General features: G+C 41.6%; 1 protein-coding gene across 1 annotated transcript in view; it reads left to right on the top strand.

Moving 5' to 3' along the window:
• Window positions 1-715: 715 nt before the first annotated feature.
• Window positions 716-12,827, top strand: part of megf10 (multiple EGF-like-domains 10) — a gene marked incomplete at its 3' end in the record, with an annotated part of 63,166 nt that continues 51,054 nt past the window's right edge. Inside the window, exon 1 of the mRNA XM_083983746.1 lies at window positions 716-865. The remainder of the gene's footprint in view (window positions 866-12,827) is intronic.

Below are 12,827 nucleotides of genomic sequence, written 5' to 3'. Positions count from 1 at the left end.
TGGCTTGTTTTGGTCGGTTACTATGATTTTATCCTATTCCTATATTTCATTGGTGAACACAGCAAACTGCTGTTTAACTAACCAAATGCTGCCCATAAATAGAGAGAGAGCGCGCATTTAAGAAGTGTCCAGATAGAGGAAATTACCTATGCTACTTTTTTTGTAAATATTATCTGTTTTTCGGCATCTATGTATAATTAATAGATCATATCTGTTTATGTAGCCTATTGATCCTTTCTCATTTGTTGTAACAGTTTCAGACAGGGCTGGGCACTTTTAGACTATGTGTAGCCTACTTTCATGTTGATCTCATGACGGTCCATCAACATCATGAACAGGATCGAAAAGGTGACTTACTTTTAAAGAAAAAAATAAAAACATAGCCTACTTTAGTTTTGTGTTTTTGATCTTTTTTCTCACACTAACCATATTATTTCATGTAATTTGATTATATTTTTATATGTTCTGACAGTAAATTTTCAAATTTAAATAAAAAATAAAAACAGAACTGTATTTTCTTTCTATTCTTCCATGTGTGCTCTGTTGTTTACCTCCATCCTCCATCATGTGAAATCAGTGGTTGTAGCCTGGTGAGTGTAGGTGGATGATAGCCCGTCATTGGTGGAGAGGTGAGTGACGTCACGCGGTGGTCCTGCCAGTGTTTTAAGAATGAGGGAAGTTTAGTCAGTGTGTTGTTGAGACGCTGCCGGAGAGTGAACCCTGCGACAAACAACTACACTGAATGGTTCTTATGGGCTTCCAGAGGGACGGAGCTGTTCTCTCTTACCACTGACTGGACTATCACTAACAGCGGAGGACGCATCCATGCGCCACGACAGGAGCCGAATTCTCTCGTATACATAAGGTAAATATTTCTCTTTTAAGTAAGCAGAAACCTACCTGTGCGGGGCGAATGAAAGAATTTTTTTTTTCTTACTTTGTTTTAAATTTTGAAATAATGAAAGACTTCAAATTCAGGCAGAGAATCTGCACATATCAAGAGTCAACTCCGCAGCTTCACTAAGATGTGTACAGAGTCCAGTGCTCTGTCAAGGGGAATAGGAAAATGGTCTCAGAGGAAGCCCACAGTTTAAGCATTAGGTAAATAGTAGGTGTTAATATTACTCTGTATCCAGTATGTGTGTGCCTATGGTCTCTGAAAGAAACCACATATGCTTAAAGTATATCTTGCTGCAGGATGTAGGCTAATCTAATAACTTGATCCACCAGTAGGCTATAATGATCCAATTGCTCCACCCTTCAAAGAATAACTTTTTGATAGGGGAATATTGAATTTCTTGCCCATTGTGCTAAAAAGTTCAACGAATAAATAACACTAAAGAAAAGATGGGAAAAAAAGAAAAAAGACTAAGATTCTTTTATCCCTGCCTTGGGAATTCAAGCCATTAAATTCAGAAGGTGATGTTGACCCACATCCTACCACTTCTCTCATCCATTGATAGCTGAGGAGCAGAGAGCCTGGCACAGCTTACTACACCACTCAACGGAAACCAAACAGCTCTTTAAAAGTCATAGGGTTTGACTATTTTAGGATGGAGGATGTTGCAGCCGGTTGTCGGGAATCCGAATTTGGTGTTTTCAGTTTCATTTCCACAGTCAGGGAACAGTGTCTGGATGGAACATTATTCTGCTCTAATGTGTTTACTTGTTCTTCATTATTCTGTGATTTGCTGCAATGAGTTGCTTCTGCCCCCAAGTGTTTGTGGCAGACTGTGTGACCGGTAGAACTCCAGCTAATGTGTTTTGTCCAGTTTTGGTGCATTTTTCATCAAATCATTGGGGAAGTTTTATTTCCCCACTTAACATGAATGACTATTTTGGAAAAGAAAAGTGTAAAAAAAAAATGGTGAATGGTTATATTTGAAATTCTAAATATCTGAAGAATTAATGAGGGGTTAATCTTTTCTTTGGGGATGTATAGCAGGTGTTGGCAGTGGGTCAATATTACCGTACGTTAAAAATTGTATTTTTTTTTTTTTTTAATTGATACAGAGTAATGTTTTAATATATTTGGGCAGTAAAAGCTCTGCAGCCACAAAAAAATGAGATGGCAGAAATATTTTTCTTTGGTTCTTCCACCATCCACTGAGATCACAATATGTTTCCAGTGCATGAACAATAATACTACAGCTTTCTCCAGGAGTAGCCTATATAGTCTGTCTCTCCAATTTGAATAAAATTTATGTATTTATGTAAAGTAGAAAGAAAGAGGCTGAAGGAAACAGTAACTATATCAAAAAGCCATAACTTACAAACAGCCATAGAGTGTATAAACAAATGAACATAGACCCAGGGTGTGAAAAGTGAAACCAGCGCTGGAGCATTTGTCGGCTGCAGCTGCTGCTGAGTTTCTGCTGTTTACATCTCTGCCTTCCTGCTGTTGTAGAAGCAGTAATGTTTGGGTTATATAGGTTGATATATTGCCATAAACACTATGACCACCCGCCGTGGTGTCTAGGTGTTTTTTTTATTATTATTTTGTCCTTTATAGCCCCCAGTAAAGTGTGGCTGAAACACACAATACAGTGCAGTACAGTTGAGAAGCACCACTACATCATCTAGGCTACATTAGCTTCAATGATAAAAGTGAACATTATAACCTTATTGAGGGGAGATTTATTGCAGGACTATCAACTTTATTGGCTGAATAAAGTATAATATAGCAGAACATTTAAAAATCACCCATCACCCTCTCAAAGGTGTAGATTACATCCCGTGACATTTCACTGCAGTTTCTCCAAATGTGCCACCTGCTCCTGGTAATGGTCAGGGACTCACTGGGGAAAGTCTGAACAAATAGTGCCTGAGGGACTTTAATTGGTCTAATAAGTTACACCTGTCACAGCCACACATGCACAGTCTCACTTTCCCAGACCACCAAGCACAGGTGTGTCAACTGAGAGGAAAGGTTAGTGCAACCATGTTGACATGTCACAGAGCTAAGTGTTTTATGTTTGGTGGGTTGAGGACTTGATGGTCTGGGACTGGGTATGGGCAGCATGTTCAGCCAACTCTTGTCTCCCAAAAAGAAGAATGTACTGACCTAAAAAAAAAAAACAGAGTTACGCTATAAAACAGTAATCTGCGTTGCCACTGTAGCTAATCTAGTCTGCAGCCATAAAGACCACTAAAATGTTGGATCTTGCTGTCCCATGGGAAGAGTGCTTGAAGTACTGTAGGCGTTTGAGAGGAAGCAGCAGTGATACCAGCCACTGGTGGATTAATGCCTGCAGAATGGGTGGGAGGGGCGGGGGTGGGGGTGTCTGCCAGAGAGGAGCCAGGGGCCCCACAGAGCCGTCCTGGGAAGAGCACATGGGATCAAACATCTAATAATGAAGACTTGTCTGAAGATAGGCAGCAATAACATCAAGCTGTATGCTATTATTATGAGAGTGGCCTATAACAGACAGAAGCTGTACAGCAGCCCCAACATGACATCTTATGTCTGACATGGAAGAATCAAGGGCGGCAGTGGCTCAGGAGGTAGAGCAGGTCGTCCTATAATCAGAGGTCGTAATAGAGTGCCGAAGCGGAAGCAGGAAGTAACGGCACCATGGGTCCTCAATTCGAAAGAAGTCTCCATACAAATGAACGGGAGTCCAAGTTTTATTTCGTGATCCGTTTGAATTGTGCCATGAGAAAAAAATATGTCCTCTACCTGTTTAAAACATCACGTTTCATGCCGAGAAATCAGCAGTTTGTTGTAAAACTATTGTAAAATAAAATTCCGAAGAGTCCGTAACCAGAAAGACTACAGGTCGCGTAGGTGACGTCACACACCAAATGCCGTCCTTTCCCATGTCAGTTGGTGACGTATTTTTTGTCGTACACCAGATTTGTAGTCCTAGAGCGGCCGTCACACAAAATACATTCTTCTGTTGCCGCTTTACGACAAACTGCTGATTGAAACGTGATGTTTTAAACAGGTACTGTAGAGGACATATTTTTTTCTCATGGCACAATTCAAACGGCTCACGAAATAAAACTTGGACTCCCGTTCATATATGGAGACTTTTTTTGAATTGAGGACCTATGGCGCCGTTACTTCCTGCTTCCGCTTCGGCACTCCTCATGTGAATGTGAATGCATATGAATGATCATTGTGGTGGTTTGAGGGGCAGTTTGGCGCTTCCATCAGCTGTGGCTACAGACGTCTTACCACCACCGGTGTGAATGTGTATGAATGAATGATGGTTAGGTCCATTGTTATTGAGGGGTAACCCCAGAAAGGTGGAAGAATGAACTTAGGACATGACACCAACTGTGACAACCAATGACATAAATAGAGATAGTGGTGTTAAACAGTGAAAGATGGATTAGAATTCATGAGATGGTAGGCCTATTGCATAGCAGCATTATTAAAATATGGGTTCTGAAAGAGTTGGGCTTCATTAAACAAACTCCACCCCTGCAATGAAAAAAAGTACTGCTAGACTTGGGAAGAAGAAAAGCAAGAGCTTAGAGCCACCCCTTAAAACCTGAAAACCACCAGGAGAACTAGAGAGAGCATGGTTGTTTGGTTGTTTGGAAATGGCAGGCTACTGTCTACAAAAGCACCACCTCAGAAATCAGAAAAACCACAGGCATCTAAGGGAATGAAGTCCAGAAGAGCATGAGGAGAGCCACAATTGACATTTGAAAGAAGGAAGAACCAAGGCAGTGGAAGTGCTGAAAGGTGAAATACCAAGATCATCCAGATCCTCAGAGAGGCAAGAGAGGAACTCAACTAGCTGTCTGGCTTTGGCTGAATCACACCAGTGTATATATTTCTCCATGCTCCATCCCACACCAGCCTGTGATCATCACATTGAGAAAGACACCACATGCCTGGGAAAATCCAGCTTCTCCTCAAAGCCTGTTTAACAACTTAAGATGATGTTTTTAGATGGCAACCACACAACTGAGTTGCAAAGGATAGAAATAAACATTGTGTTAGTTTGCACAAGCTCTGTCACCATGTGTATGGTGGCAGTGCACTCTCTGGTGGTTGACGGATTTTAGATCTCAACTTGATTTTTGGCAGATTTCATAAATGTAAGTCTTCATGTGACAATAATAACGCGCTCATATATTAGTGACTGTCACAGTTCAGTCACCCAGTTCAGTACTTTACCTCTTACCTGCCAGGCCACGCCCCCTCATCAAGCCAACACAACTCACCTCCTGACCACCTCTCCACGTCTCTACCTTGGTATACCCGACAGCCTTCTATTCTTGACCACGAGTTTTGTTTTTCCTTCTCTTGGTTTTGTCTGCCTGTGGTTGTTTGGCATGCATCTGCCTCAGAGTCATGGTGAGCTCCCCCGTCTGTCCCCAACATTCTGTCTTCCTGCTCCCCTTGTTCCTGCTTCTCTGTTAGGGGGTTCACACCAACAGGGCTCCGAGCCAGTTCTGGTACGTTCAGACCAAAAAAAGAATAGGATTGGAAACTGAAAAGTTGGTCCTCAATGGAAACAAAAAAATGTTGGTTTTTCCTTTGCAAACAGTGACATCATCAGCGGGTGTGTGATATCGGCTGTGAAAATGAGCCGGAAGGAGAAGATGGTAGCGAATGTGGTCTGGTGAAGAAATGAAATGTTTGGTGGCGATTTTTTTTAAAAGCTATGAAAGAAAGTTGTACGCTGAACTGTGGAAGCAACGTCCAAAGCTGGGTTCACTGCAACGCCAGAGCAAATAATGAATAAACTTTAAAAACAGAAGAAGGATTACTGAGATGCAAGAAAAAAAAGCCATTTTGCATGTGGAGCATGAGTAGCATGGAGTACCGTCCTCCCACTTTGGTTCCGCTTAAACTGGTGTGAACAGGCTGGTTCACCAGAAAGCACCAAGGTTCTGAGACACCAGAACCAGAACCAGAACCGTGTCTGTCTGAAAGTGACAAGAGTTGTGTTGCACTTGTGTCCGTGAATACACACCCGTTCCAAGAGACAAGTGGATGGTGGTTACATGAAGACTGACATTCAAACCAAGAAAGTAAAGAGGTTTGAAGAAGGTGACTGAAGGTATCTGACAGCTTCATTAGGATTGTCCTTTGGCCCATTACCAAAAGCAGCTCCCACTAAAAGACCTTGCAAAAAAAAAAAAAAAAAACAGATGACCAAGCAAGTTCTAGTTTGTGCAAAGATTACAGCAAGGCTAACAGGGATCAAACATTGTTTAGCTGATTCCATGACAGGAAAATGAATAACTCTTTGTTACTAGATGAGTCATGTGACCTTACCACATACAGTACGTACATACTGACATTCAGCATTCGTCATGTCCAGGAGGCACATCTGACAATACGTTTTCAAACCCTCGTGTGGAAAATAATTTCCTATGTGTTTTCGAATGAGAAGTACAGTAAGGTGGGAGGAAAAGTGACACCCTCCCCTGGGATGGGTTGTAAACTCTACTGTTCTCTCTGACAATAGTGAAACAATACAGTGTCCCATAGAATTACAAAACCTTTTGGATTCCACCTCACTGACCCGTCTTTACTCAGCTGGAACAAATCTTTCATTGAGCTGTCAACAGGTCTTGTATCAGTGGTCCATATAGACAGCTGTTTAACATAACAGTCAGTCCAGCAGTAGCCATGGCATCTATCAGCAAAGCCTGTAGGCCTAGTATTTATCACAAGCAACAGCTATGTAAGGTCTATCCAACAGGCTATAATAAACTAATACATTGAAAAATATCCACCTTTTCTGCAGAAGATGCTTTAGAGTTGTGGATAGGACCTGGTTTGGTATCAACTTTTGGTTTTCAACAAACTCACCATTTTTAAATACAATAGCAAAGAGCAACCAGTGAATTCTAGTCAGGCCCTTTGCAGACTGTGAAACTGATACAATAAAACAGGTGTCCATTATAGACTGTAAAGAAAAGAAAAAAAGAAAAGAAATGGACATAATAACCTCCGTGACGTCCTCCAGTTTTCCGAGAGCAGTTGTGAAGCTCGGAGCGAGCCGCTCCACCGTCACCATCTTGGCAGGGGCTCCCGGCTAATTCAAAATGTTTGTCTGAGCATCACTCTGGGTCATGCGCACCGTGATCATCCAGCTTCTCTGTTCATTCATTCCCACTGTAAACTAACTGTACAACCGGTCTATTCAGTAGTCTCATATTGCTGCCTTCTGAATTAGAGCTTGGAAGATCTGCAGCCGCAACAGAGATGATTTGAAACAGGATAAAGGTGGTGTACACCTCACTGATAGAAGTGAACAGATAGAAGTCATGGCTTCAGGTTTTTAATACAGTATTTAGCGTATGCAGACCCAACATGCAGCTGTTGGTCACACGATGTGGGTCACTTGCCTCTTCCCTGCATCAGCTGCTGATTTGACTCTTGATATTTGTTTTATCTCAACTCTAAATATCCTAAAGTCCGATACTTAATTGAAAATACTTAAAAATACAAGTAGACAAAAAGCGGTTGTGTTTGTAGTGATGAGAGTAAGTGTGACTCAGTGTGACTTGTTACTTCCATCCCTGGTGCCAGGAGCAGTGAAACCAACAAACATCTTTGTGTGATCAATTTCCTTTCTCATAAAACACAGGGGATTGGGAGTTGTGATGTGGAAATTGAATTTGCATGGATGGAAATGAAGTCCTTATTAAAAATGATAAGAATTTGTTTGTGATGGCTGTTGGAAAAACTTGGCTGTATATATCTCCCCTACCCTCCAGTCAGGGAGGCTGTTTTTCATTCTGCATCACTTGTTTTGGTGTCATCCTCAACGTGACTGTCATCATCATGGCACATCAGAGTCAACACTGTGTGGTCGGACTTGTAAACTATAATCAGTCCAAGCTGTACTTTGTCATGCTTGCTTAGCATCCATGAGAGTCAGCTGTAGGTCCGCTCCATCAATCTCAGCTGTTGTTTTGTTTGGTACATACGACTGAGTCAATGGGAAAGTTAGAGAGCTGCTCGTGTCAACATCTTCCTCAAAGTAAAGAAAAAGTGGCCTGGTCTATGCTGTGCATACTGATTTTTAGTGACATTTCAGTGTAAACCTGTATACCAAACCTTTTCCACTGTGCTGTGCATGCTTAACATTTGTTAGTTAGTTTATCCATCTGTAGCACTGTGGGACATTAGTGCCCGACCACTCTGTGTGTACAGACAGAGTGTGACGGGAACACTTGCAGAGTTTAGGGTTGAGCCTCGTGTGTCCTAAAATCATCATGATGTCATAGCTGTCATGCCTGCAGAGAAATGTTGCTGCCAAACGTTTACATCCATGAAGCTAGAACAGTGGTTCCCAAAGTGAGGGTCAGGAACCCCTGGGGGGCACGAGATGATTTCAAAAAATACAAAAACATTTTTGAAAATTATTATTATTATTCAATAGAAATGCCATAAGTGTAAAAAAAAAAAAAAAAAGAATAGACATGCTGTGCTCCTGCCCAGTGCCCACCCATCTCATTACTGTATAGGTGAGATAAATGCTGAAACATCACCACATGTGTACTCAGTACTACAGCTTACGGAGATCGTTTTAACTTTCTGATATTTCTGATTCTGATATACAGTATTCTTCTGCTAACACTAAAATGTGTCAAAATTAAGTTTGCATCTGACAGCAACAATGTTCACTCATACAGTAAGTTACATGGATATAACTTTTATCTAATGGTAAATTGCTATATGTAAAATCAGATCCTTGTTGTGAAGCTGCTCTGGCTTGTGTTGTTGTTATGCTTGTTTTTGAATACACCTGTTGGTGCGTGTCGGTCACCTCCGGGGATAGCGGGGGTCGCCAGTCTGTGGCACTGTTATTTTGCGGGTCAAGGGCTGAAAAGTTTGGGAACCCCTGATCTAGAGGACCCTGTGTTGTTGCTCTTCTTTTTTTCCGCTCTTGCAGTTTTTTCATTAATAAATGAGTTTTGCCATTTTAGGGCCTTAATTTGATAGAGACAGACAGGAAATGCAAGGTTTAGGGGATAGTCTGGCTGGACGGGGGTTTAACCTGCAGTGACTTGCTGCTGTGGGCATTGCGGTAGTATCTAGGTAAGTAGGTCACAACAACATTGCTTGTCTCTTATTAAAATTTAGCACAGATTTAATTGTGTGTAGAGGAAATAAAGGCATCATCAGGAGAAAACAATTTGCAGTTATCGCCAGATAATGAGGTTATGATCCTGTTATGTTGAGATAACAGCCTGTTTTCTCATTATGATTACTTCTGTTAATCAGAGATCAGCCAGACTGCATGATGGGATGATGCACTGATTAGAGAGCATTTCAATTAAGGGCAGATGTCATGTGTCTTTTTATAATATAAGTTCATTTTCAGATCTGCCCTCATCAGCTCAGTAACAAAGAATTGTTGCCAAGGAGGAGAGGGACTGAGGCTCAGTCAGAATAGTTTCTCCTGGTAATTATCTCATGGAATAGTCCTGGTAATTATCTCATTACCGCAACAGAAACAATGATATGATACGTAACAATATCTGGTTACCTCAGTCACATCAGAGACAAACATCTCTTTGATCACTTGTAACAAGTTCAAAGCCTTTACTGTCCGTGGAAAAGTGATTCAAGATCACACACATCTGTACGTCATATTTTAGCTGCATTTTGACAATTTCAAGCCCCTGGAAAAAAAACTGACTGTGCCCCTGCAGATAAATATTGCTCCATGGCCTGAGTGCACCCTTTGTCTGGTCCTGGAGGGACTTCAGACAGCAGGTCTTGGTTCCTGGCAGTCCTTTTGTGAGCGGACAGAGAGGCATCAATACTGTGCTGCCTGGAACAGTGTATCAAAGTTATGCAGCCCGGCCTAATCCAGCCCATTAGAGGTTGTGTGTCTAGAGCCCTTTCACACACACAGCATGGCCCTTGTTTGTGCAGCAGTGCAGTTGTCTTGGGGCGGGGAGGGGTCTCGGCGTCGGTGGTTGCAGCTGTGCCCTCTCTTCGCTCAGTGAAACCTTAGAGCGTTGGCCTCTGCTGGCCCATAAAGCGCCTGCACAGACACACTGTCAGCAGCCACGCAGTCGCTGGAGACATCTCACGGGGGCTTCCTCCGCCGACCGACCGTTTTCAACAGGAGGTTCCCCCACAAGACACGGTGACGGGTATAACCTCACTGACCCGTTTTTTTAGAATCATCAAGCATCTGGAGTAATAAAGTTGCCATATCATGTGCTGTAGCCGCCAGCTGTTTCTGTACCATTAAGGAAGGAGACTAGACTTAGAAATAAAAGTCTCCCCCCCTGAGAATCGGGCGGTACTTTAATACCCAGCAGTTTGGATTAGACGTTCGCACCTTAGAACACATCTCATCATCATTTTCAACATGTACACAGGCTTTCGTTCCACATCATTTTATTTATTTATTAATTTACCTTTACTTAACCAGGAAGTCCCATTGAGATCAGAAATCTCTCTTACAAGGGAGACCTGGCCATAGCAGCCATGTAAAATCAGCCCATAAGATATATAATAAACAATAAAACAAAAACTCAGATACTCACACACAGTTTACTCCAGGAAAACAATGACATTCCTCCCACATTCTTACGATATGCTTAAAACCATTAATAGATATAAATATTTTTAGTTTAAAGGGATATTTCAACATTTTGGCAAATTTGCCTATTGCCATAATCCCTATAGTTTTAGGAGTAGGTTCATTACCATTAATTGGTGGTGCAAGTTGTTTTGAGATCGGCGGGTCAGAGACACAAGCTGCTCAGCTAACGCTACGGAGGCTAATGGTATTTCCATGTTTCCCTCACCATACAAGTTGTGACCTGCACAATCGCCACGCTATGAGATAATAACGTATAATTATGTAACATTACACAAAGCAAAAACTCAGAACTAGTTGCGCTTTTGAAATCACTCCGCCCAGCAGCCGTGTCTGGAATGTAGTTCCAGTTACGCATTTGCCTTGTAAACAACTTGGTCTCATAACGTTCCATTATTTTTTATTACTTTCATAGTGTGGTGAATGTGCAGGTCACAACTTGTCCATGAGAGCGTTTTGGAGTTGTTGGATTGTGTATTTGATGAGTTTGATGAGGGAAAGGCGGAAATACCGCGCGCTGCAGAGCTCACGTCTCTGCCCCGCTGATCTAAAAACAGCTTGCACCGACAATTAAATGTAATGAACCTACCCCTAGGGATTATGGCAATAGGCGAATTTGCAAAAAATTTGAAATATCCCTCTAAGAACTTTTTGTAAATTATTCCAAGACCATTTTGTAGCCTGGTAGGAGAATTATGTTTTGCCAAGGTCTGTCCTGACCCGAGGTACATTAAAGCAACCACAGATGGTAGCTACAAGAGAGAGAGAGAGAGGGAAGGGGTATTCTGGAAGTTTACCCAACACAGCTGTGTAGATGAATATGTACCAGTGCTGCTGTCTATGAATATTCAGTGATGTCCAGCCACTTCAATCATAGAATGCAGTGATGAGCTTTTGTTGGACTTTATGAAAATGAAAATAAAAATTTGATCACAAAAAAAAAAGAATGCAGTGATGAGCAAGAGATTTTGCATTGGAAATGCAACATATGATACACTGGGTCGAGGCTCCTCCTCCATTAAAGAGCACATGGCGCCATTTATAATTTTGTACAAACTAGAACCACAGGTTTCAGTTGTTTTTGTAACAAAGCTTGCGTGACCTCTGTACTGGTTGTCATTCCTTGTGTCCACTCCAGCTGTGAGGTGGTGTCTTCTTAGCGTGACTCCAATACCAGACAAACTCTTCTGAAATGATGGATCATAAAGCATAAAGCTAATATGAAGCTGCAGCTCTCAAATCAAGTGTATATATTTATCCCAGCAATAGTATTATGGTTTAATGCTGCTGTTTTGTCCAGGTTTGATCCTCAAATGGTATTAAACATAACGCAGTCCTCCATGTTTGTGGTTAGGGCTTTGTGGTTAATGTTTACAATGAGGTACTGCAGAGATACAGTAAGTGGCTGGAATGAGCTGTAATCATGAAAAGAATTATCTTAAGAGACTGTACATAATGAAACCTGTGACTTTCACTGTAAATGTTAATATAGCTCAGCGTCATGTTACTGCTGGTTCAGAAAAAAACACGATCAAAGCTCCACAACTGAACTTAGATGACCCTGCTCCCTGCAGGTCAGTGGGCTCTGACCTCATGTCATGGTTCACACACAAACAGCTGTTCCTAAATGTGATTATGTCCTTTGACGTCATGAATATTCTGAAGAATTTACAGTGTGATGGTGTTGGTTTCTTCATAGTTGATCAATTTGTTTAATTACTTGATGGTTTATTATTTAGTAGTAAATAACTGTGTGCAGAGGAGGTGGTGTGAATCTTATATTGTTTAGTGCAAAGAGGTGCAGCCATGAGACAGCTGCAACACAGAGGTGTTGATAGGATAGTGGAGAGAGACAGGAAAGTGATGAGAGAGATTTTGGGCATTGCCAACATGGGACGTGCTCTTAAAGGGATAGTTCAACATTTTGGCAAATTGGCCCGATGCCATAATCCCTATAGTTTTAGGAGTAGATTTGTTACCTTTAATTGTCGTTGCAAGCTGTTTTTAGAACGGCGGAGCAGAGCCGCGAGCTGCTCAGAGCTACGCTACGGAGGCTAATGGGATTTCTTGGTTTCCCTCATCAAACTCATCAAATACACAATCCAACAACTGCAAAACGCTCTGATTAAGTAACAAACATTATTTTTAACTGGTTGTTTTACAGTGTAGTTGGACTTGGACACTTTCTACTCACTTAGCTTCATATTTAAAGGAAATCAGATGAAACACAAGGGACACACAGGAACGTTTCATTAGTGAGTCACCGCTATGAGACTCATGGAGTCT

This window comes from Trachurus trachurus (assembly GCF_905171665.1).
Source record: "Trachurus trachurus genome assembly, chromosome: 12".
NCBI classification, from domain to species: Eukaryota; Metazoa; Chordata; class Actinopteri; order Carangiformes; family Carangidae; genus Trachurus; species Trachurus trachurus.
Note: the sequence above shows the minus strand (reverse complement) of the source record. Positions and strands in the feature narration are given on the sequence as shown.